The 26,942-nt window shown below is 46.7% G+C and overlaps 1 protein-coding gene across 1 annotated transcript in view; it reads right to left on the bottom strand.

Moving 5' to 3' along the window:
- Positions 1-26,942, bottom strand: part of GLIS3 (GLIS family zinc finger 3) — a 503,376-nt gene that overhangs the window by 88,965 nt on the left and 387,469 nt on the right. The window lies entirely within an intron of this gene.

Raw genomic sequence — 26,942 nt, 5'->3', positions numbered from 1 at the left:
GTTTGGCAGTTACGTTCTGATGTGGTTTGGCAGTTATGTAATCATGTGGTTATCCTCCATTTCCACATAGTACTGATTTCTGCACAATGACTTGGTCTTTGGAATCTAACCATACCAACAAGTGAAGCCAAACAAATCAACAAAACTACTGCCGTCAAGCTGATTACAATTTATAGTGACTTTCCATTGGGTTTTCAAGGCTGAAAATCTTTATGGGAAGAGACCACCTTATTTTCCTTCCATCAAGCAACTAGTGGATTTGAACAGCTAAACTTTTAATGTGTGTGTGTGTGGGGGGGGTGGTGGTGAGAGAGAGAAGGAAAGACTAAGAGAGGGACAAAGAATGAAAGCCCAACACAAGGAAAACTGAGTTCTGAATTATGCTGCAACATCGGTGAAGGCGGAAAACATTCTGTTGAATGAAGTAAGCCTGACACAAAAGGGCAAATATTGGATGATCTCATTTCTAGGAAATAACTAGAATACGCAAATGCACAGAGACCAGAGTTTATTTGTGGTTTTGAAGGTGGATGTACTGCTTAGGGGGGTGCTGAGATTCTGCTGAGGACAATAAAGGACTGAGGAAACAGCCAGTGGTCACCATTGCACAACATGAGGCATGCCGTTCACGTCACTGAACTGTACACACACTACAGTCCAAAGGGTAGATGTTTCCATATGTGCATTCCACCACAGTAAAAAATACATGAAAAGAGGCCGGTCTGTGTCATCATGAAACTTAAAACGGGGCTTGTTCTCAGGAGAAAGGTGCTCAATAAATGTTCTGAGGAGGTCCTGTGGAGTTGGTTTTAGACCATCCCTGCAGGCGAGTATCACAATAAAGGGAGTCACATATATTTTTTCTGTTTCCATTGCATGGAAGGGTTCTATTGACACCGAGCTATAGTCTATAAAGTGTGTTATGGGGGAAGAAAGTCAGAACTATTGTGAGCATGACTCACACAGCTCACAGGGCCAACAGTGAACACATGCTGTTGGGAACATGTCACTTGTTTGCAGCAAGACTGCCACACACCTTCGATTTGTGAAAAGCACAGTTATCAGGGAAGAGAAAGAAAATGAGATATGATTTGAACATTTGGGAGCTTCTCCCCTGGAGGGAAAAGCATACGGCAAGAACCTGCCAGAGGTGTGGCTTCCCGAGCTGCACAGGGGCACGCTGCTGAAGGCACGGCCCCATCTCTGGCAAGCAGGGTGCCTTAGTTTCCCCATGTTGCTGTAACAAAAATGATCGTAAGTCAGTCGCTTGGAGGAACAAATTCACTCTCTCGCCACCTCAGAGGCTTAAGCCAGTGATGGTGGAATTGATCTGCCTCAAGGAGTCTCCACATATTTCAGAGGAGAACTGCACCCCACCGGGTTTGTGAGGGCTGCTTTTTCAGAAGCAGACCACCAGGGCTTCTTCCTCAGGTATCTCTGGGTAGATCTGAACTACGAACCTTTTGGGTGGTCCGTAACCATTTACAGCAGGGATGATTGGGGGCTGAAAGTCCTATGCAGAGCACGGTCTCTAGGGCAAGATCCTGATAGTCCATGCTGCAATCCATGGAGTCCCTGGCCGTCTGTCATCCTCCTGTGCATGTGTGTCTGCATCTAAGCTAGAAGCTGGACCATGAAGAAAGACAACTAAAGAAGAAGTAAGCTATGCCTTTGAATTATGATGTTGGCAATACATATACCACAGACTGCCAAAAGAACAAACAAATGCATCTTAAAGGAAGTGCAACCAGATTGTTCCTTAGAGGTAAGAATGGTGAAGATTTGTCTCACATACTTTGGACATGTTGTCAGGAGGGGCCCGTGCTTAGAAAGAGACATCACACTGAGAAAGGCAGAGTCAGTGAAAGACAGGATCCTTCATGAGGTGGACTGACGTAACTACCACAACAGACATGCGCATGACAGAGGTCGTGAGGTTGCACAGGACAGGACATGGTTCAGATCTGCGTCCATGAGGGACACTTTGAGCTGTAGTCACCTTGATGACACTCAATGCCATACGCATGTGAAAGGAGGAGCACGGAGAAGGAAGACCAAAGAATCGTGACGCTGGTGAAGAGAACACTGAATATACCACGGACGGCCTTTGATCACTCGCGGGAAGTTCTGCTTGGAGTTGGTTCTGATATGATGACTCACAACAACAATTAAAACAAAACAAAACAAAACAGCTAGGCCTTGGAAAATGTGTGACCAGAATGGTCTCCTGGTAAGCAAGGATTCTGGAACTTCATTTAACATACCTTGGGCGCGTTGTAAGGAGAGGCCGGTCCCTGAAAGAGGACATCACGTTTGGGAAAGCAGAGGGTCGGCAAAAGAGGCAAGGCCCTAAGGAGACGGACTGACACAGCGACAACAGCAACAGACGTAAGCTCAGGAGAGACTGTGGACATCGTGCACGATGGGGCAGTTTGCTTTGCTCTATGTGAGGCCACTCGAAGTGGGAGGCAAACAGATGGCACCTAACGACCACCTTCTTAAAGAAAATAAGCCCCATTCCAGAAATCCATAAATAAAAGTCAAAACTCCAGGGGAATTGTGGGTCAAATGAGAAGGACTTTTGGCGGCCACCCCCTCCCCCCAAGGCCTAGGCTGGACCCGAGGAGCAGACAGCAGGAGAATATACGGGACCAGGTCTAGACACGGAGGCAGAAACAGGTGTCGCCAGCATGGCACGTCTTCCTGTGAGCGGGAGAACAGGCTGGTATTTTTCTCCCCCAGATGTCTCCCCATCTGCAGGTCTTCGCACGCACGCTTTTGTTCTTGGGGTCGGTGTGCAGCTCCACGCTCAGCGGTCTGTGTGTCTAACTCCGCTCTCCAAGGCTGGGGGCCTCCTGTGCTTGTCTGTCATAATTACCAGCTCCCCTTTGGGAAGATGCTATTATTGGAAATAATTTCACATTCTGACACTGCAGGAAGCTAGTACACGTTGTAACTACTTCAGATCTCTGCAAAGAGCCTTGTGTACTGCTAACTCGTAGTCCATAAAAAAAGAAGTCTATCTTAGAAACAGCTATTCAAATCAATCACTGTCAAGTCAACTCCGACATATGGCGACCCCATGTGTGTCAGAGCAGAGCTGGGCTCCGCGGGGTTTCCAATGGCTGATTTTCTGGCAATAGGTAGCCCAACCTTTCTCCCTGACCCAAAGGCGCAACAATTGGATGCCTGGCAGCTAACCAGAGTCAACGGTGCCAACAACCAGTGACTCCACAAGAGAAAGACGGAGGGCCAGTGAGGACTGTAGGTGAGGCAGCGCTGCTCTGCGGAGCTAGTCAAGTCAGAATCAGCTCCACAGAATCCAGCAAGTCTCTCTCAGGAGTGTGGGGAGGGGGAGCACCAGTGGCCAAGCTTTAGGTGGGCAACTGAGAGAAATAACTGTTAGCACAACCTAGACACACACACACACACACACAAACACACACACACACAGAGAATAAATCAAAACCAGATCTATTGCCCTCAAGTCAATTTTGACTCATAATGGTCTTATCTGGAAGCAGGAGTGGCATCCACTTCCTAAACCACACACCTCCAGAAACCCTATGAGCTTAGATAAATGTTGATAGTTGCAGAGGGGCTTCAGGACTTTTGTTTATAGGGTCGCTATGAGTCATACTCAATTCGAAGTTTATCAACAACAACAACAACAACAATGATTTTATAAAACGGGGCAGAGTAGCCCTTTAGAGTCCCATAGCAGTCAAGAAATCAAGACATGTCCCATTGGGAAAATCAGCTGTCAAAGCTCTCTCCAAATTGCTACAGATCATGGACTGGATCACTTTAATCTTTAAATGACACTGTTGCTTCTTAGAACTTTGGAGAGGTCCTTAACAGATTTTCCTCATGTGATAAATCTTTCGATTGCTTGACTCTTAGTACCAATGGCATTGATTTTGGACCCTCATAAGACGCAATCGTTGGCAATTTCAATCCTTTTTTCCATTATGATGTTGTCTATCAGCTCAAGGGTGAGGATTTTTATTTTCTTGATGTTGAGACATAAGCCACACTGACGGCTGTAGTGTCTGTCCTTCTGTAAGAGACCCTCTTCCCTTTCAATGATGAAAGCAGATTAATGAATCAGTAAGAAGCTGCACTACAATCCCAAAGGTACAGGAGAAGGATGGGCAGTCTCCTCCTGTGCGATTCTCTGCCTCTGAAAACCCACTGTAGGGTCAGCTATGGGCCAGTTTCAACTCAAAGGCACACAGCAACAACAACATGCAATCTGTGTGTATGCTAAACAAATCATTCGAGAAGCTGAAGAAGAATGTGGCATCAGGATTGGAAGAAAACTTATCAAAAACCTGTGTTATACGAAAGACACAACCTGGCTCACTAAAGCAAGGAGGACTTGCTGCAGAAGACAAGGATTATTACCCTTCAATGTGGATTCTATCTCAATGACATGAAAATAAAACATCCTCACCACTGAGCAAAAAGGCAACATCACGAGAGATGGAGGAAAGATGGAAACTGTCAACGATTTCATCTTACTCAGCTCCACAATCAACACCCTTGGTACCCACAGTCAGAAGATCAGGAGATACACAGCATTGAGGAAGCCTGCCATCATGGACCACTCCAAAGTCCTGGAGAGCAATGATATTAATTTGAAGACTAAGGCACATCTGTGGTGCTGGAGAAGAGTACTGAATGTACCATGGACTGCCAAGAAAACAAACAGATTCATCCTAGAGAGGGTTAAACCAGGCTGCTCCTTGGAGGCAAGGATTCTGGGGCTTCGCCTGACATACTTTGGACATGTTGTAAGGAGAGATCGGTCTTTAGAGAGGGACATCATGCTGGGTAGAGTAGAGAGACAGAGCAGGAGGGGAAGACCCTCTATGAGGTGGATTGATTCAGTGACTGGGGTAATTGGGATGGGTGTGTCAGGGGCAATGAGATTGGCACAGGATAGAGCAGGGTTTAGGGCTGTTGTACATAGGGTTGCTATGAGTCGCAAATGACTCGACGGCACATAACAACAACAAGGCACATCTGAGCCAAGCCATGTTCTTTCCAATTATGTGCTACGCATCTGAGACCCGGACGACGAATATGGATGACAGAAGAATCAATGCCTTTGAGTCACGGTGTTAAGAGAAGAGTACTGAAGATCCCTCAGAAGGATATCTCCGTCTTGGAGAAAGTGCAATCAGAGTCCTCCTTGGAATCAAAGATAGCAAAGCTTCGTCTCACATACTCTGGGCATGCTGTTACGAGAGGCTATATTTTTTAAGAGGAATCGTGCTTAGAACGGTGGAGGAGCAGCGAAGGAGAAGAAGGCCTTCTACGAGATAGACCGCACTGATACACTGGCCGCAGCAACAGGCTGAAGTGTGTTGGGGAGGATGAAGATGGTGTGGCTAGTACAGGGTTCAGACCTGTTGTCCACAGGATCGCTAGGAGCAATTCCCAACTCAATGGCACCTAACAACAACATCAACATTAAAAAGGCAGGGAGATCTGATGGTTTAGCTGTAAGGAGTTGTGCCGCCAACTCAAAGGCCAGCGGTTCAAATCCACCTGCTGCTCTTTTAGAGAAAGAGATGCAATCTCCTCCTGTGTAGTTTCTAGCCTCTGAAATCTGCTAGACGGTCAGCTATGAATTGGTTCTGACTCAGTGGATATAAATACAGTAGCAATAATTGAAAAGGGACAAGAATTACGGTGACATAATCTGCAATGCCGTGCTGTTAACCAAAACACTGCGTATCTCTGGTAGCTCGAACTCAACAGCTACTCTGTGGAAGAACAATCTGAATTCTCCTTCCATTAAGAACAGCATACTTGGCAACCTGAAAGAGTATTGCTGTGAGGCGATAGTGAGTGACTGAGAGATTACAAAGGAAAAGGGCATCACGCTTGGAGAATGCAGGGTCCATGAAACGGAGGAAGACGCTCAGTGACAAGGACTGACATCGTGACTGCAGCCATGGACGTAAGCGGAGTAGACTCGGCCACAGGTTAGCTACTAAGTCAGGCTTCCGTCCTGTTTTACCTGGGGCACCATGAGTCAAAGCCCAGTCAGTGGCACCCAACAACAAACACACCGAGGGTGGGGTGGAGGGGAACTAAAATCCCAGTTCTTTCTTGTCCAAATAATTATTCAAATAAGAACAACAAAGGGAAGACAGAGTATGGAGCCCAGACGCCACCGGCTGGGGTTGACTTTAGGGCCAGAACGTCGGGTACTTTGGATCAGTAGCTAATCAGTTATCAGTTCTTCTCTGCAAAAGAAAATCTTGACAACAAAACCGAGACAGCAAGAAAGAGTAAGTGTCCAGCCTTCCAAGGTCCTTCGGTGCACAGAGTCACTACTCGATGGCACCCAGCAACCACAGTTCTTCTCAGACAGAAGCTCTGGGGGCACAATGCTTCAGCACGTGGCTGGCAACAGAAAAGTTGGCAGTTTGAAACCCACACTCTGGCTCTACAGAGAAAGAGCTGGTGGTCTGCTCTGTAAGACCCTCCCCTGGGGGTTGTTCTAGTCTGTCCCGCAGGGTTACTGGAAGTTCAAGTGGACTGACAGCCCCCACTAACCTCATCTACAATATGAGATAATGGAAATGATAAGCCTTCGTCCAAGCCTCCTCCCCAAGAAATCAAACACCAAGGAAAGGCGGTGTGCGGAGCACAGGTGACTTCATTTTCGCTAGAAGATCAAAAGAATATCCCGAGACCCCCGCCCGCACCCCCAACTTCCCACCTCTCCTCCAGGGGCGTGAAGCAAATTCCTTGGTTCCTCAGGCCATTACCACAGGCTGGAATACCAGTCAACAGGGGTGCCCCCAGCAGGTGTTGCTGGTTTGCATTGATGCCACTTAAAGGAACTGGTCACTTGTGGTCTCCAAAGTTTTACAACAAATTGCGTGATTACATTCCTCCCACATGTCTGTCCATTACTAATCCTCTTTGGCCAACATCCCTTTCACAGATAAATTGCAGCACTCCATGGTTCCTGATTTATATTTCATTTTGAGAACAGGAAGTAAAGGGATTAAAGTGAAGGATTAAAACACTTACTCTTTACTGCGTTCTTTCTTTCCCCTCCTCGAGAACGGCTTCCCGGTTGCCATGGCTACTGTTCACTGGTCCTTAGCCTCAAATGCCTGTCTCTTTACGTTAATAAAATATTTTAAATGAGACTTCGAGGGGAAACAATGGGGAAAGTAGCCAAGTTCAAACAGCTAGAATTATTAAAAAAAAAAATCTTTTCTCTTTGCCCTTTATTTGTATCCGCAAGGGTGAAACTTGAATTTAAAGACAGTCCAGGGACTACCTGGGTGCACACTGTGGAATCGGCATTGTGGTGAGGAGCACAGGGAGAGAGCTGGGGACAGTGACAGACCAGTGTTTGTGAGAAGATTAGGAGCCCCAGGACTTTTGCAAATGTTGCAACACCACAGAGCATCTCAAAGGCAAAAATGCACGTAACTGTGGTGTTGCAATCTCTAATGAAAAATTCCAGCCGGGCAATGGGGGCTGTCCCTTGGTGAAGCTCATGTAACTGTGTTGGTGTGATCATCACTTCTCAGTCTTCCTGTCCCTGGGCGACCATGCCAGCAAACCTGCGTGGGAATATCACCAAGAAGGGGACCTCGGGTCCACCATGGACTTTAAAGCTTAAGATGCAATAACCTCAGTCACAGCACCAAGCTAGGTGTGGAGGAGGAAGGGTGACACTGTTGACAGGCGGACAGCTACACCACCTGCATTTGAAATACTGCTTTGGAAATCTCCCACTGACATTCACCCCAAATCCACTGTCTACACTCTTTTAAAAGATCATCAAAATTGAGGGCGTGGAATGAAGCCAAGTGCTACCGTAATTTCTATTCCTGAAGACTGTCACCTGAAGCCAGGCCTGATGGTGATATTGACTCAGGACGGGACAGGACAGAGCAGGGTCTCTAGGCCTGCAAAATGTCTCAGAAGCAAACTGTGTTCTTTCTCCTGCAGTTAGCAGCCAATTGTTTGACCACTGCACCACCAGCAACCTGTACAACAGCAGCACTGACTCCAACGTAAAGAGTGAAATGCCTTCGCCATCGCCTCTTCCTGTGTGTCTGCCACACTCGGCTTCCCAGGCCGTCAGATGCAGGGTTTCCTGTATCATCATCTGCTGCTTTGAGCCTCGCCTTTCTCTGGCAGGTTCCCTATCAACGCCGCCTCACCCAGGCCCTAGCATGCTCACTACTGCTTGCTTCTTCCCATCCCACAACAAGCCTCGTGGAGTTGCGGGGGTTAAAGCACCCAGCTGCCAGCCAAAAACGTGGCTGTTCACCTCTGCAGCCTCTCCACAGGACGAAGGTGAGGCAGCCTGCTGCAGGAAAAGCAGACGGCCTGGGAAGGCCTCCACAGTCACTCTGCACTGTCCTATAGGGTCCCCAGGAGTACAAACGGACTCGACGTGGGATTCGGCGCACTCCCACAGTCTCCTTCAAGCCACTTTGCCTGCAGAACAGTCACAGAGGACAGCTGTTCTTACTAGCTGGTTCTATCACCGAGAACCAGGACTTGATGTTGGGTTTTATCAGTTGCCATCGTGCTGGTTCCCATTCATAGCAACTGTGTGAACCAATGTTGTGTGGTGCCGTGCCATCTTCAAGATCAAGGTGACACGAGGCTCCACTGCCATGGCTAATAGGTCAGCCTACCTCACTGAAGGTTCTCCCTAACCAAACAGGGTGTCCTTCTCTGACCCTTGATATTTTTCCGGAAACACACAAGCAGTAAATGAGCAGAAGTCTTGTCATCCTCATTTAGAAGACACAGTCCTGCTGTTTCTCCTACCTGGTTTCTTCATTCTTCTGGAAGATGGTGGCATATTCCAATTCTTCACTGATACTACAATGTGAATGCAACATGCGAGCCATATTTTTATGTCAGCGAGAAAGAAGGGGATGCTGCATTTCCTTTGCCATAAAATACAACTTGAACTCCATCTTCGGGGACAATCACGGAACTAGAAAAACGGCTTCACTATTGGTGGTTCCAGGTACGGCCACCGCTCATTTGTGCTGTGGATTCTGGGCCCATGATGACTCACTGTCCTCGTACACGACAAAGCAGAGCTATCTCCTAAGAGTTTTCTAGCCTGTAACCTTTTCATGTTAAAGAGAACAGATGTTAATTTGAGGGCTACAGAGCACCTGATCCAATCCGTGGATTTCAACCACCACACAGTCAAGGAAAGGCTGAGCAATGAAGAAGGAAGCTCTAATAAGAAGTCATGCCTTCCAAGGATGGTACCGAGGACAAATACTGAACAGACCATGAAAGCCAAACAAATTGTAACAAGTACAGGGAGAATGGTCCATAAAGGATCTCAGGCCATCATCTCACGTGCCGTGGACATGCTCTCAGGAGAGACAAGTCCTTGCAGGATATTACGCTCAGGAAAGCAGAGAGTCCTCAGAAAAGGCGATGGTTCTCAGTGAGACTGAGCCTGCAGTTCCCACAGTGGGCTCAGCCGCAGCTGCTACTGTGAGGACACCATGGCCCCCGGCAGCGCACGCTCCGCTGTACGAAAGGTCTTTAGGAGCTGGACCTATTCAAGGCCACTTAACAACAATTTTTTCAAAAGTAGGTCACCAGGCCTTTCTTCCAAGGCCCTTGAGCTGTACTTCAAGCTCCAATCTTTCAGTTAGCAATGGAGTTTTAAGTGTGTGTACCACTAGCCACTCTGAGTGTGTGTGGGCTTTTCTAGACGTGACCTGCATCCAAGCTGTGGGTGGACACAGCTGTTACAGTTAACCAAACCAAAGCCGGCCCACTGCTGTCAAGCTGATTCCAACTCACCGTGACCCTCCACGGGAGGCTCCAGACCTCTCTGAAAGGTCCGTCTTCCAAGAAACAGCTGGTGGATCTGAACCACTGACCTGTTAGCAGTGCAAAAAGTAATACTCCACACTGCAGGCGACCTTAGTACATGTAAAGGCCTTTATGATTCTGATGGACTACAGCTCTACTGCAGAGGGGTTCACTGTAGCTATATCTACAGAAAGCATCCAGCCCAGAAAATCCCTGGGGAAAATGGTGTTTTCCTTTCCAGTTAAAGGGACAGCCGCCCAGGCATGGGGAGGCCTCGCTGTTAATCTGGAAGTGGTCTTCTCTCCAGTGGTTCAAATCCTCCGGCAGCTCTATGGGAAAAAGGACAGGTTCCTCCCGTGAAGATTCACGCCTCACAAACAAACTCTGCAGCCAGGAGTTCCGAGTTCGCCAAACAGAATAAATGAACTGTGGATATTTACGGTGTCACCGAGCACTCGTCTGGGGTTTGTAAACAGGGCTCTGCATTGCCTTGCTGGAGAAGGCTCTTTTCCCAGAACATTCCACGGAATGTAGAGATTGCAAACAGTGTGTCAGGGCTTAATGGACAGCTTTGCATTAAGCAGGATTAGGAAATGCTGGCCCCATCTGCAGGCCTTTTGGTTCACAGGAAAACAGCAGTCCTGCTCTGGGCACCACACAGACCTGGCTGTCTTCCCACTGCAAGACTTTGTTCTTTTCTCCAAAAACAAACTAAAGAAAGTAGAAGTTTTGGTTGTTTTTGGTTTTTTTTTTTTTTAAAAAAAAAGGATGCTGAGTAAAACAGACTGAAATGTAAGACCAGATAATATACACAAAATCAGTCTGCAAAGTTATTCAACAGAGATAAAGTAAGCTCCTTTCTAATCCCTGTACTGCTAACTCAAAGATCAGAGGTTCAAACTCACCAGTCCCTCGGAGGCAAAAGACGGGCAATCTCCTCCCGTAAGGATCCTGGAAATTTAATGCAGCATCGCCAAGCATCACAAGAGAATTGAGGGTTTGCTTTTTGTTTTCTTTTTTGGTGGTGGTTGTGACTGGATTTTTATTTTCACTATTAGGAACCCTGGAAACAGTGTGTGGTTCACTGGGCTGCCGTTCTAACGCACGCTGAGGTGGAGGGAAAGCAGTCCCTCCTGGACAGGTGTACGGCCTCCGACCCCGAGGGAGGGGTGCCAAGATCTGAAGAGCCGGCAGGGGGTTGGCTTTTCTCACCACGGCCATGCTCACCGTTGTGATGTCTTACCTGGCCAGGCTGTGGTGGCAGGTGCTAGCCAAACGCTAGTCCTGGTGCTGTTTTGAAGTGGTTACTTGTGAGCAAATGACTTGGCCTCAAGTCAGGCAAATGTCCCTCCCTGAAGTGGGTGGGCCTCACCCAGTCAGCTGGAGGCTTCAAGAATGGTTCAAACCCCCTCGTTGTTCCAAAGGAGGAAGACGTGGTCATCTGCCTCCACAGAGCGTTCAGCCCTGGAGGCCCCAAGGGGCAGTTCTACTCCGTCCTATAGGGCTGTTGCGAGTCAGAATCGATGCCATGACACTGGGCTTAGTTTGGCGACAATTTATAAAAGGCAAATTTAGGGGTGAAAAAGTTCAAGTCTAAAATGGGCATCAAACTAAACCTCTACTTAGAGATCCCAGGCTTACATAACAATGTGTCCAGTAAGACAGGCACGAGATGGATTTCCATATGAAAACAGATGGACCCTTTCCATTTAAACAAGCACTGGGATTGTCAGGTTGTCTGGGAGCAGATAAAAAAAAAAATCACATAAATGCTCCCAGTGAGTTTCTGGGGGTGTGTGTGTGTGTGTGTGTGTGTGTGTGAGAGAGAGAGAGAGAGAGAGAAGTGGACATATGATAATTTCACACTTTTATCGTGTTCAGTTCTCATTCTTTTTAATCAGCTCACATCACTTTAAGATGAAGATAGATCAATGGAATAGTCCAGAGCCCAGAAATTCAAGTTCATAAAATTTCCAGAACCACTTCTCTCCTCTCATGGAAATCTTAAATAAGCAATGCGAGCTAATTCCAGTAGTTGTGGCTAACCTCTGTTGGGCAGGTATAATGAGTTAGGCACCGTGCTGGGTGTTGAGCTCTGGTGACACACGGTGCTGCTAACTCAAAGGTCAGCAGTTCGAATCCACCAGCTGTTCTGAGGGAGTAAGATGAGGAGTCAGTGTTGGAAACCAGATAGAAGGTGCCATGAGCCAGAGCCGACTCAAGATGGCAGCGGGCCTGGATTTCTGCCTTCCTGTAAACATGCCACCTTGACAAAGACATGCTAGAAACTCGAGACAAACAGGATGGGTTTAAAAGTTAACACAGAATGATAGTTATTGGTTCTAGAAATTCTGATAAATAATATAAAACGCTGTTCTTGTTGTTTGCTGTCAAGTTGTAACCAATCTATAGCTGACCTTCCAGCAGGTTTTCAGAGGCAGTTAGCCACATGGGAGGACACGGTGTGGCCTTCTCCTGTGGGGCATTTTAACTGGATGCCTTTGGGATTGCAGCACAGCTTCTTAGCACAAGGCCACCAGGAGCTCTTATTGAAATAAAAACAGTTACTGTCCAGTCTGAACCAACTGAGAGCAGACCTCCGGCAGTTTTACATAGGCAGTCAATCATAGGAGAGTCTCTGTATTCTTCTTCCAGGGATCATCTGGTGAATTCGAACCGTGTGCCTTTGGGATCGCAGTGAAGCACCTTACCACTAGGCTATAATTTTAAAAAAAATCTCTATCTACTTCTTGTTGTTGTAAGGTGTCAAGCATAACTTATAATGACCATATGAACTACAGACCCGAGCCCTGTCCTGTCCTGTCCGTCCTCATCCTCTCTGACACATTGGAGCCCCCTGCTGCAGTCACTCTGTTGACAGCCTCTCTCTTTTCCAGCATGCTGTCTTTCATTAACTGGCTAGAAACATCAGGTCTTAAAATAGTCAAAGAAAACAAAGGAAGGATGATGAGTTAGAGCCAAATATCCATCTTTCAGCTTCCCTCGTGAATAAGCAATTAATAGACATTCAGGGATTCTTAGTCTCAGGGATCCTTTGTGTTTGTCATGCTCAATGTCCACGCTGACCTTACCATCACATGTGGTCACTTACCATGATTAAAAATGCAACCTGAAGACCTCCGAGTGTGGTGTGATGGCCAGTTTTATGTGTTAGGTTGGCTTGCGTGTAAACGCCTTCAGTCAAGGGGGTTCTGATTCCCTGTCACCCTGTAGGGTTTCCAAGGCTGTGTTTCTTCAGGAAGCAGATGTATCTTTCTTCCACAGAGTAACTGGTGGATTGTCACCGGTGACCTTTTGGTTAGCAGTCATGCTCTTTAGCCCCGGTGCCACTGGGCTCCACCAGCCTGGCTATACCAAACCAAACCAAATGACACCTACTGCTGTCAAGTCAATGTTGGCTCATGGCAACCTCCATCCCGTTTCTGAGGCTCTGAGTCTTTATGAGGGGGGAATGTTTACCTTTATACTTTGAAGCTGGTGGATTCGAACAAATGCCCTTTGACTAGCAGGCTGATATGTTATGCATAGGATCAACAGGGCAACGTATAGTCCCCGATTAGTCAATGAACATTACTCTAAGTGTCACTGTGAAGGGAACTTTTACACGGGATTAATATTCACAATTGATTTTAATCACCTCAGTGGGTCTGTTCTAATCTGTGGAAAGGTTTTAAGAGCAGAAGTTTTTCTGAGGAAGGAGACTTTCTGTCTGTGGCTCACAGGTCCAGCCCCCTGCCTGTGGGATTCCTGACTGGTTTTCTTGAGGAATTTCAGAGCTGGAGTAGGAGGACACATCAACTACCTACTTTACACAGATGCCACAACCTTGCTTGCTGAAACGGAGGAGGACCTGAAACCCTTGCTGCCGAAGGTCAAGGACTGTAGTCTTCAGAATGGATTGAAGGTCAACATGAAGACAACAAAGGTTCCCACCACTGGGCTGACTGGTCTATGATGGATGGATAAGAGATGGACGCTGTTAACAATTACAGCTCGCTCGGCTCCACAAACAACCCTCTCAGCACCAACAGTGAGGAAATCAAAAGATGAACTGCACTGGGAAAACCTGCTCTCAGAGACCTCTCCAGAGTGCTGAGAAGCAATCATGTCAGTCTAGAGACTAAGGTGCGCCTGATCCAGGCCACGGTCTCTGCAATGACTTGCTATGCATCAGAGAGCTGGACAACAACTAAGGATGAAAAAGAAGAATCAATGCCTTTGAACTGTGGCGCTGGAGAAGAGTCTTGAACGTACCATGGACCACCAAGAAAACAAATAGGTCTTGGAGAAGGTGAAACCAAGTTTCTTCTTGGAGGCTAGGATTCTGAAGCTCTATCTCACCTCCAATGGGCATGTGGCCAGGAGGGACTGGTCCCTGTAGAATGACATCATGCTGGGAAGGGTGAAGGGACAGTGTGGGAGAGGAAGACCCCAGGTGCGAAGGATTGATACAGTAACTGCAGTTAATGAGGGTAGGTGTTGGAGTCAGTGAGACCAGCTCCGAACATGGCAGGCTTCAGAGCTGTTGTACATAGGGTCGCTATGATTCACAGGCACCCTGACAGCACGTATCAACAACTACTGACTCAGGAAGTGCCTAAGCAGGCAGACACTACACATATATAATTGGGTAAGTTAAGTTCTTGCAATAAATTTCTCTCTCTGGAGTCCCTGGGTGGTATAAATGGTTTAAAAGCTCAGTTGCTCACTAAAATAGGTTGGAGATTGAAGCCTATCTCAAAGTGACGAACAGGAAAGGCCTGGCAACTGACTTTCAAAAACTCCACACTGAAAACCCTATTGTGCATAGTTCTGTCCTTACACATATGGGGTCACTTGGGCGGAGCAGATTTGACAGCCAATCTGAATCTGTGTGTCTGTCTTCCACTGGCTTTGTTTCTCTGGTCCAACCCTGGTCCAGCAGGTAGGCAAACTGTCCGATGACAGTCTACTGCAGCCTTCCCAACCTGCCCTGTCCTCCCTCCCTCCCTGTACTTCACTTGTCACTCAATCTCAGAACCTGGGAAAGCCAGTGCCATCTCAATCTTTCCTTCCTTCAACCACATTTAATCTGTCACTGCTTCCTATCCATTCACCTCCATGCCAACTGCCTAGACCATTGTCCAGGCCTCTGTTCAATCTTGATGAGTGCAGGCAGCCCTGACCCGTATAACTGCTTCTAGTCCATCTCCTCCACACAGCACTTCAAGCTCCCATCTACCCAACCAGCCCACCCCTTAAAACCCAGTGTTAACATCTCCAATCGCCTCAAGGGAAAAGGGTGGAATTTACCACCTTGTAAACTAGCACACTTAACATAACAGACTCACAGTAAATGTTGGCAGTCGCTGTTCTGCATGGCTTGGTTAATTCTGACTCATACTGACCTTGTAGGGCAGAGCAGTAGCCCCAGGGTGCCTCTGAGGCCAGGAGTGGGAGTCAGCAGTGAGTGGGGAGGTGTGGGTGGGATTGGGAGTGGTGTGGGGGTGGTTACGAAGCAAAGCTTCAGGTCTTTCCCCCTGTGTAGCCACCGAGTGGGCTTGAACCATGTGCCTCTGGGTTAGTAGTCAAGTGCTTAACCATTGTTACTACCAGACTTCTTAAAATATAAATAACTAAAGAACTGCAGTCCAGCCAAAATGGACTCAGAGCTGACCATCCAGCACGTTTTCAGGGGTTGAAAGTCACACAGGAGGGGACTGTCTTTCCCAAGCACCCCCCTCCGGGTGGGAGCCAATCAGAGTGAGTAACGTCGGGCGTGGAAGGCACACACCTTCCCTGGGCCAAGGCCCAAGGATCCTGGGTTTAGAGCGTCCGTGAAATCTACGGAGCATCTACTGGGGGAAATGCACGTTGAGTGTCATTTCTGACAGTTCCTCCGTTTCCCGGAGCCTGTCCGGCAGTGGACGTCCCTGCCCCCGTAACCCCTGACAGGTGGCCTAGTGGGTAATGGGGCTGCACCGACAACCCAGAGTCAGGCAGCTGGATCCACCGGGGCTCCTTGGAGTAACGCTGAGCAGTCTCCTTCTGTGCTGTTTGCAGCCTCTGAAAAGCCCCTGGAGAGTCGGCTCTGAGTTGTTTCTGACTCAGCAGCAATGAGTTGAGTCTTAAGAACAGACCAAACAGTCCAGGGGCAAATCTGGTTGCACTTTTATCCAATTTGGGTCACATCTTCCTCTCCTCTTTCTGGACTCTAATCTGAGGGTCTGTAGTCCCCAGAAAAGAACAGGATGAAAGAGGAAGACCCTCCAGGAAATGGACTGGTACCAGGGTAGCAATGACGGGCTCCAGCCAGGACTGGGTGAGGTTTCATTTTGTCGGGCTGAAACTGACTCGATGGCACATAGCAACAGCCGCAATCCGCCTACAGCGGCAGACCTCAGAAAGGCAGATGTGTCGAAGGGCCCAGCTGCCCTGCTGACACCCAAGGGGTGGCCATGGGTGCAGGCACATGACCCAGCAATGCTTTCCACCTTCTACTTCCGGGGTTCTGTGTTTGTCTTTCAATTGAGCTGGGAAGTCAGGAAAATGGAAAAACCAAGGCCATGTATATATAACCTTAACCACCGCCCTGCTTAAAAGCAGCCCAGATCACCTGGGGTCTAACCCAGACACTTCTCCAGCGCGTCACTGCGCGTCCAGCATCCACCGTGGAGGGTTCTCCACGTCCTTGTGCGGTATCAGCCTGAAAATCAGCCCTTTTCACTCAGAGAGAGCCCAGACCCAAATAAATGGGAGAACACAGTCCCTCCATATAACCCAAAGCTCAGCCAAAGCTGACAGAGGGGACAGGAGAAGGTGCCGAGAGAAGGCAGGAACCAAATGGGGGACAGTGGAACCGTGGAGGCGGAGAAGCCTGAGGAGGGACCGGGAGCCGGGTCGTGATACATTCCTGAACACTATATTTAGGCAGAGAGAATCTGAGCTAAACGCTTTCATTCCCAAATCATGCTCATCAAGAAGCCACAAAATCTAATAAGAGAAAGGGAAGGAGAAGCTGAAGAGGCTTCTGTCAGTCAGTCAATCAATCAATCAAAAAAAGCCATTATCTAGAAACTATTTCCATAGGCTCTGTGCCAGGGACTGAAAAGCTCAAACAACTCCTTAAAGAAGCCGTCACTGGTCCTCAAACTTAATGAGCTGGCCAGAGCAGTGCCAAACACTCCCATTTTCTGCCCCTGTTATGAATTTTAGTGGAAGTGGGGAATAAAATTAAAGTGCAGAAGGCAGGCTGACCCACCTCCAAAGATCAGCCATTGACCATCTTAGGGAGCCCAACTCCTCACATATTGTCACCGCAAGTTGGCTCTGTGTATGTGTGTAAGAATTCACAGAGAAAGCAAACTCACCAAACACTGATTAACCCAGGGTTCCTCAAATATAAACACCTGCAAAACAATTTTTAAAACCAACTGTAACCAGTGGAACGTGCATCAGAGAACACACTTGGGGATGTCTCATTTTAAGGACTAGTGTCTGAGAGATGCTCACAGATGATGATGGTTGTGTCCATTGCCGGCTGTCCATTCGGCTGCATGCTGGCCTCTGTGTGTTAAGCAGAACTGCCCCGTAGGGATTGCAAGGCTGTGACCCTTTGGAAGCACCATCAGGTCTTTCTTCTGAAGCAACTCAGGGTGGCTTTGAACCACCAAGCTTTTGGATTGGAGTCTAGCACTAAACCATCTGGACACACAGATTTCTCTGCAAAGAAAACAGGCGTGCTCACTCCCATTGACCACGTGCCCCCAAATGCAAGTTCTGATGCCCATCTAATTGCTCCAAGTACACAGTACAGAGCACACTGGAACGCAGAGCACACTGAAAGTGGGGCTAGCCTCTTACTCGGCCAATGCAGACCAAGCTTCTCAGTAACCTGCCTTGACTCCAGACTGGGCTGAGACAAAGGTTTCAAGGAAGGATGATTTGCTCGCCATCTGAACTTCAGTATTAACATCACCACTGTTAACCAAAACACTTGTATTAAGGGTCTCATATCTCAGAACCTTCTTCTAAATGACTTGCTCGCAACAGAAGCACCCGAGACTTCAGGTGATAATTCTGGCTGGCTGTCACCATTGCTCTGGTTTGTGATGCAGGATTTTTTTTTTCACCAATTGTTCCACTACAGAAACGTGTAAGGGACTGATTTAAAACAATCAGGGATCTTTTAACATTAACCTCATTCCAATATGGATTACATCTCAACATTAAGAAAATAAAAATCCTAGCCAGTGAACCAATAGGCAACATGATGACAGATGGAGAAAGGATCGAAGTTGTCAACAATTTCATTGTGCTTGGATCGAAGATCAACACAGATGGCAACGATAGTCAAGATCTCAAAAGACCCAGTTCACGGAAGAAACATGGTGGAGACTTCTCCAATGTTCTCAACGGCAATAATGTCAAAACTAAGGTTGACCTGACCCAAGCCATATTTTCAATTGTTCTGTATGCACCTGAAAACTGGAGAAATGACTAAAGACTGAAGAAGAATGAATGCTTCTGAATTGTAGCATTAGAGGACAGTGTTGAATACCCCAAGGACCATCAAATGAGCAAAGACGTCGACTCTGGAGGACGTACCACTCGGGTACTTCTCAGGTGAGGATGGAGATACTTCCTCTGAGATCCTTTGCTATATTGTCAGGTTGAGTGGGTACTTAGAAAAAGACAGTGTGCTGTGAACAGCAGATGGTCAACAAAGGAGGGGGAGACCCTAACAAAGACGACAGACACAGTGACTGTAGCCATGGCCTTGGTCATGAGGAGACCATAAACACGGTGCGAGATAGTGCAAGGTTGTGATCTGCTTGTTCAGTGTTGCTACGATTCAGGGTTGACTAGATAGCACTTAACAGCAGCAGTGAGGCCAACCTTACTTACCAGCTTGGCTGCCACTGTTTTTAGGGGCTGCTTATTCCACAACAGGGTAGGAGCTAAGTACTTGGCTGCTGAAAATCTGGTGGTTCAAATCCACACAACCGCTCCATGGAAGAAAGATCTGGTGGCGTTTTTGCATAACGATGACAACCGAGGAAACTCCGTGGCCAGTTTACAGTCACAGGTTGTTGTTGTTCTAGTTGTTGTGTACCGTTGAGTCAGAACCGACCCATAGCTGACCTTCCAGCAGGTCTTCAAAGGCAGTTAATCACACGGGAGGAAACTGCCCAACGCTCTCTCGCCGAGCAGCTAGTGGATTTGAACTGCGTGCCTTTCGAATTGTAGTGCAGCTGCTTACAACTCAACAGAGTTTCCACAGGAGGCTTCTGTCCTTCCACACGTCTTCTTAAGTGTGAGAGGAAGGGATGGACCCAGTCTGTCCTGAGATCACATGGCCCTGACATGTGCCTATTCTTAGCCTTCCATCATTAATTGATCCCAAGGGGAAAATGAGGAGATGCTGTGGAAATCTAGGAAGGTCCATGATTGTGTGCTCATTTATACTTGTCACCTGGCATGCAGCCCATGATGATGTTGTTGTTAAGTGCCATCGAGTCGCAGGTGACTCATAGGGACCCTATGAAGGAGAGTCCTCGACGCTTGGATGCCTTTCATCCTCTCTCCAGGGTTTCTGGGGCAAGCTGTTATGGAAATGGATTCCACTCCTCCTTCCATGCTTGTTTTAATCGCGGAGCTCCACCCCACTCTGTCCGCGTTGAGTAACCAACCATTAACACTTTTGACACATCAGTGTCACAGAGCCCATGATAGAACATGTTTTTAAAGGAGACCAGCAGGCCTTTCTTCCTGGTCTTAGTCTGGAAGCCCTACTTTAACCTGTTCAGTATCACAGCAGCATGCAAGCGTCCACTGACAGATGAGTGGTGGCTGTGCTTGAGATGTACTGGCTGAAAACTGAACTGAGGTCTCCTGCATGAAAATGCAGAATTCTACCACCCTAAGTAAAATAGTTTATATCTTGAGTATACATGCAGAGACTTGAAATAGACCCCAAAGACCACCATTTCCAGATGAAGAAAAAGTTGATTTAGATAAGCTGATTTCACTTAACCAGGAAACTCGACGAAGATCATTCTCTAAGCAGAAAATAGAAATGCCATTACATTTACACATTTCAAATGTGATGCTTTTTTTCCTTAACAGCCTCAACTGAGACTGTTGTCAGCCTTGGTGGACGGGTCAGAGGTCAACATCTAACAACTGGACACCTCCCACCCATTGTTTGGCATCCGTGTGGAAGTGTGAAGTGGACAGGGGACTCCTGTGACTTCTAACTTTTGCCCTCCCCCCCCATCCACCGCCGCCACATTCACATTTTTAAAAAGACCATTTCGGCTGCAAGGGAGAGCTGGTTAGCAATGAGTTTCTTGCCTCCCGCGCCACTGAGGTGGAGGGAATTCTAACAAAGCTCACAGCCTTGCGGGGCTGTCTAGTGCTGAACTGCTGTTTGCTTCGCTTCACCCACTCATTTGCAGCCAGCAATGAACGACAGAGTCTGCCTTTTGCTCTGAAGATGAAGTTCAAGTTCTATTCTCAGTGGACCTGAGCTGGCTTCTCACTCATCTTCTACTTAAGGGACCTGAGGTGGAGGTGGGGGGTGGCGGTGTACCCAGCTGATGGGCTGTGTGGGCGAGCGTGCCTTGTGCAAAGAGAGAAGCTTGCTTTGCATGCAATGAGCCAAATTATTCTAATTCTTTTGCAGAAGAATTTGTTGGTTTTCCACCCCGCTTTTTTTTCCTTTTCACAGCTTGAACTGTATTTCACTAAGATTTCAGGTTCTTCTTCACTTTCTGGGAGCTCAGGTGACATGGCTAAGCGTTTGGCTGGTAATCGAAGGGTCAGTGGTTCAAAGCCACACAGCTGTTCAGCGGGAGAAAGACCAGGAGATCTGGTCTCCTAAAGATTACAGTGTGAGAAGCCCTCTGGGGTAACTGTGCACTGTCCTGTGGGGTCCCTAGGAGCCAAAATGGACAGGACAACAGTAAGTGGGTTGGCTGGTCAGCTGCAAGGTGAACATAAATGCTGTTTGTTCTTCAGACTCCTGGCTGTTCCATTGCTGGGTGGGAATGTTTGCTATTTATCAAAGGACGTCACCCATTTGGTTTGGTTGCAATAAATAAACTCATATAAATACTCTGCAGGAATCACTGGAGGAGAGGTATAGTGGTTAAACTCTTGTCTGCTAACCAAACAGTCAATGGTTTGAAGCCACCAGCCACTTGATGCAAGCTGGAGGAGTATGGTTCTGTAAAGATTCAGCCCTGGAAGTCCTGTGGGCACATCTATCCTGTCCAACAGTGTCGCTATGAGTCGGCAGGGACTCAGGGATGGCGGGTAACGGGGGGCTTTGATTTTGGGAGAGGGCCAACAGGTGCGCTGAAGAACACATGTCCTGACCCCTGTCTGATCACGCCCGTCAGCAGGCAGCACTGGAGGAGGAGACACGCCTGCCCAGGGCTTTGCTGGCGAGTCTCTGTCCTGAGTGTTAATAAGCACTTGTCCTCTGGTGGAGGGTGCTTTTTCTCTGGCCCCATTTCAGAGTAAGGCCTCATAAAGCCAGCTATGTTAAGACCAAAATAATGTCATTTAGTGTCGGGGTTGGGGGGTGTTTTAAAAGAGGATTAGAGGCAGGCAGGCAGTGTATATGAAATGAGTGCATGACTAACAGGGTGTGACAGAGACGGATTTTATTCTTTTCAACAAAACAATTCCCCAGGGCCGGGACCATTACTCCACTGTGCCTTTATCACCTTGGAATTTTTATGGTTATTTCTGATGAATGCATAGGGCTTTTTTTTTTTTTTTTTGCAAAGGCTTTTTTGAAAAGACGCCAGTTTTCAATTTTTAATTAAAGTCGTAAATAATCTTAATTCTGCCTTAAAAGGTTTATTGTTTCTTGCTTTTTTATTATTATTATGGCCGCCAGGAAATATTTCAAACACCAAGGCCTGATCTGAGTTAACAATTAGGATTTCTCCAAAGTCTAGTATCAACACTGAGCCGTGTAAACGCGGAAGGCCGGGTTGATGCTGTGGATTGCGGACGGGGGCTCTATTCGCGTTATTTCTTCTGAAGCAAAGGGTGACATTTACCTTTTTTTGTTGCTGTCACTGTTGGACCAAGGAATTTTCATCCTTTGAAATTCCACTAATTAACCCATTCCAGATTCATAACTTTTTTTTAAAAAAAGTCTTTGCATTTCAGATGACAGGTTAAAATTCTGAAAGTAAACCCCATAAACTTGTCCCTCGGTCAGATCATTCAAGTCAGTCTTGTCATTTGCAGGACACCGAGGGAATGCCAACCAAGTCATTTGGGAGATGCTATCTCATTTTAGGTAGGACAAAGTAAGGAGAACAGTATAAAGGAAATGTTGCTGAGATGACCCCTTGCCATGCCGCCCGGTTCCCAGCCCCCTTACCCCCGGTCATGGCCCACTTGTTTGGAGTCAAGGCCAGCCAGGAATCTTCAAGTTAGAAAAAGAAACAAACCAACCAACCAATAATAAAAAAAGTTCTCACACACACACACACACACACACACACACACACACCCAGTACTGTAACCAGAGAAAGCCTCTCACCAGTGCTCTTGACTCACAGTGACACCCCATCCGGCTTCCAAGGCCGGAAATGTGCACAGGAGGGGACTGCCATCTTTCTGCAAAGAGCCACTGGTGGATTTGAACGCTGACCTTTTGGTTAGCATATCTGATGTTAGAACACAACACTGTCCCTTCAAAGTCTATCCCTGTCTAGTTCGCTTCTTGAAGGATGCCTACAAATTGTTTATCAAACTGTTGTCTTAAGATTTGTTTCTCTTTTTTTAGTTATGTTTCAAGGATCATTCAAGCCCTCACAACCACTTTTCCATTAATAGTGCCGGCAAGCATACGATTTCTGTTCCTGCTGTCACCTTGGCTTACTTCTTGAAGTTGTCCTATTGTTACCTATCTAGATTTCTCTCTTGTTTGCATTGTTGTTAAGCAGGAAGAATTTGAATGGACTTGATGGCAGGGGATTCTGGGGCGGTTTGGTTCATTTAATTATTAATTCACTTAGTCTTTCCTTGGATTTTCTAAAATAGAAGAGCAGATCCAACCCATGCCAAAGGCCCCTGCCATCAAACAGAAAGAGATTTAACCACATTTCTACAGAGAGAAAAAAATACAAGCAATTCTAACAATCAGTTTAATGAGAGACTTTGCATGCAATTAAGAGTGTCTGTCACGTGCTTCTAGTGGAGCACTTGTTTTCTGTCTAATGGGGAAGAGGTCAGACTCCACATAAATGAGCCCTGGTGAGCACGGCTAGCGTCTCCCAAGAAAGAAAATTTCAAGTAACAAAGAAACTGCAGGCCGTTTACAAACACAAAAGTGTTAGATCCCTATAAATCATGAAGGAATGCAAGAATTCAAAGGAGACTTCACAGTGACCTGGAAACATTAGCCATGGAATTCAAATACTTGAAGCAAACTGAGTTTCAAACTACCCTTCAATTTACAACGAAGGATCCTGAAATGAGTCAGGTACCAATCCTGGCACAAAGGAAACTCTCAAAAAGCAAATCTCAACACACAAAAAAATAAGGTCAACTCAGCTTGCATTCTACTACTTCCAGAATATACTTCTGGTCTGGAAATGCAAATGCTAAATTATTAACACACACCCTGAAAAGCAATGAGTGCCCCACTCCTAGAGGAGTTCAAGCATGACACGGCCAACTGCTTGACGGAAAGACCTTAACCTTAACCTCCCCCTTGGTCTTCTACCAAGTTAGCACAGCAGCAGTCAGGAGGGTTTGCTGGTTGATCTTTAACATGTCTTTTGCACCTGAGATATGATGGTTTTTATCACCATCAAAAGATGCATCAATCCCTTGCCAGTATCAGAGATTTTATGCTGAATTCCTGTTACAAATTTTCATACACCCTAAATCCAAAACCCAAACCTACTGTGGCTGAGTCAACTCAAGACTCATGGTGACCCTCTGTTTGTATTTTGAGACTGTAAATCTTTACAAGAGGAGACTGCGTGCTGCTCTCTCAAGAAGTGGCTAATGAATTCACACCCTTGACATTATGACTAGTGATTCAGCAGGTAACAAAGCTCAACACTCCTTCATTAAAAGAAAATTGTCTGATAAAAGGAAGATGATGAGCCCAGAGGTTTGAAGGCATCATATAATGGTGCAAAAGTGGACTCAAACCCAGACGTGGCCAAGAAGATGGTGCAGGAGAGAGAGATGTCACTACCTTGTACATCAGCTTTGCAACAGGAGAGACACATGTCACTCACTACCTGTACACCAGCTTCCCCAGAGTCACAGCTAACTCCAGGAAAACAAACGACACCAGATGAAGAAATGTGGGGGGTGGTGTTGTTTTTTTCATTTATATTGTGGGTTTGGGGGTTTTTTTTGGATTCCCCCTTTCCCCCCACCCCCATTCAGCTTAAAGTAAGAGATATTGAGACTCACTCATGCTCAACTTGTGTATAGTGGAAAATGCACTGGTTATTGTTTAAAAGGTGAGTGGATCACATGATCACATGGACAGAGGTAAACTCATGTTCACAATGTAATTTACAATACTAACGAGGTGAAAACCACCGGAGTCCATCAGCAGACAGATGGACAGAGAAACAATGGAACATTTACACATTTTTCAAAAAAACAACAGAATTTATGAAATACCGCATAACAGGGAGTGTTTCTACTCCGTGCAGAAAATCTAGAGGACATTATGTGAAACAAAGTAAGTCAATCAGAAAAGAGCAAATATTTGTGTAAGATTATTACAAAAACTAGGAGGACGTTTATATACAGATCCTTCTTGGATGGTTACCAGGGAGAGGAGGGCAAGGAGAAGGGAGCAAAGAGCAAAAAAAGGAGGAAACAGACACACATTAAGACTGGGAAGGGCAAGGCAGATTTACTGGGGCTGCGCAGCACAGTATTATTACGGAAAGAGGAAACAGACAGAGGTGTAGAAAGATCAATGGAAATCAGAAATACAAGAAGGAAGTGGAGAAATACAGCTATATAGTGAGTGTAGAAATTAACGTTACAGAACAAAATGTGTGTGAATGGTTGAAGGAAAATTCATTTGTTTTGTAACATTCACTTAAAATAGAAAAAAAAAATTAAAACAATCAAAGCCTTGGAAACCTGATGGAGGGTCACTGAGTTTGACTCGATCCCACGACACTGGGTGTAAACTCACTTTTGTTAGCAAAAAACCTCATTAATCTCAAGAAAAGAGCTGTTGTTGTTTGATCCGAATTTGACAGTGTTATATTGTTGTTACGTGCTGTTGAGTTGAGTCAGACCCATAGCGACTCTATGAACAACAGACCTGAACCCTGTCCTATCCTGTACTTCCTATCTTCATACTTCCTGACACAATAAGAGATCAATGCAGCAGTCACCACGTCAATCCACTTAATCAAGGGTCTTCATCTCCTCCACTGACCCTCCACCCTTCTCAGTATCAGGTTCCTGTCCAAGGAACAGCCCCTACTAGCAACATGTCCAAAGAATGTGAGGTGAAGCCTCATCATTCCTGCCTCCCAAGATCATGCCAACCTTCTCCAAGACGTATCTGTTTGGTTCTCTTGGCCGTTGACGGGATGTTCAGCGTTCTTCAACAGCACAGCTCAAAGGCATCAATTCTTCGGTCATCCTTATCCACTGTCCCTCTCTCAGATGCATAGCAATTGTTGTTGTTGTTGTTATGTGCTGTTGAGTCATTTGCGACTCATAGCAACCCTATGCACAACAGCCCTAAACCCTGCTCTATCCTGCGCCAACCACAATGCCTCTGACACACCCATCCCGATTACCCCAGTCACCGAATCAATCCATCTCATAGAGGGCCTTCCCCTCCTGCGCCGCCCCTCCACCCTCCCAAGCATGATGTCCCTCTCCAAAGACCCGTCCCATCCTGGCAACATGTCCAAAGTATGTCAGACGAAGCCCCAGAATCCTTGCCTCCAAGGAGTAGCTTGGTTTAATCCTCTCCAAGATGAATCTGTTTGTTTTCATGGCAGTCCATGGTACATTCAGTACCCTTCTCCAGCACCACAGCTCAAAAGCATTAACTCTCCTTCTGTCCTCCCTAGTCATTGTCCAACTCTCTTATGCATAACAAGTGATTGCAAAGACCATGGCCTGTATCAGGCGCACCTTAGTCTCGAGAGAGACACCGTTGCTCCTGAGTACTTTAGAGAGGTCTCTAACAGCAGACTTTCCCATCGCGATACACTTTTTGATTTCCTGACTGCTGGTGCCAAGAGTGTTGACTGTGGAGCCGAGCAAACTGAAGCTGTGAACAATCTCAAACTCTTCGCCATCCATCCTGATGCTGCCAATTGGGCCAGTGGTGAGAATCTTTGTCTTCTTGACACTGAGCCTCAATCCATACTGAAGGCTGCAGTCCTTGACCTTCTGCAGCAAGTGCTTCAGGTACTCCTCATTTTCAGCATAAAACATAGCTATTGAAAATGTGTTTGATTTCTCTCCTGCTAACAGCAGACTTTCCCATCGCAATACACTTTTTGATTTCCTGACTGCTGGTGCCATAGCAACGGTACACACAACAATCTATGGTTGAGTCTGATTGTACTGTTGGCCAAGAATACTGACTGTCCCACGGACTGCCAAAAGAACAAGCAACTCTACCTTGGAGGGAGTGCAATAAAGATGCTCCTTAGAAGCAAGGATGGTGAAACGTCCTCTCTCCTACTTTGGGCGTGCTGTCAGAACGTCCTAGTCCTTAGAAAAAGACACCCTGCTTGGAAAATCAGGAGGTCGGTGAATGAGAAGATGACCATCAATGACATGCACAACAGTGTCTGCACAATGGGCTTGAGCATGGCAGAGAATGTGAGAATGACCCAGAACAGAGTGAGCTTTCAATCTGTGGTTCATAGGGTCACTATGAGTCACAGCCAACTCGAAGACACCTAACAACTATGTTTAGGTCGGGTTTTCATGAAAGCTAGGTTTTCTTTAGCTACTTGGCCTTAAGTTTCTAATTGTTTACTTTCCAGTTGGGATCCACTTTCACCAGTTTTCTCTGATACCTGTTGTATCAACCATTGCCAGAGACC

Source organism: Elephantulus edwardii, unplaced genomic scaffold, assembly GCF_000299155.1.
Source record: "Elephantulus edwardii isolate Elephantulus edwardi_28Jun2011 unplaced genomic scaffold, EleEdw1.0 scaffold00014, whole genome shotgun sequence".
In the NCBI taxonomy this organism is placed as follows: Eukaryota; Metazoa; Chordata; class Mammalia; order Macroscelidea; family Macroscelididae; genus Elephantulus; species Elephantulus edwardii.
The sequence above is the reverse complement of the archived record's forward strand: the minus strand, read 5'-3'. Positions and strand labels throughout refer to the sequence as shown.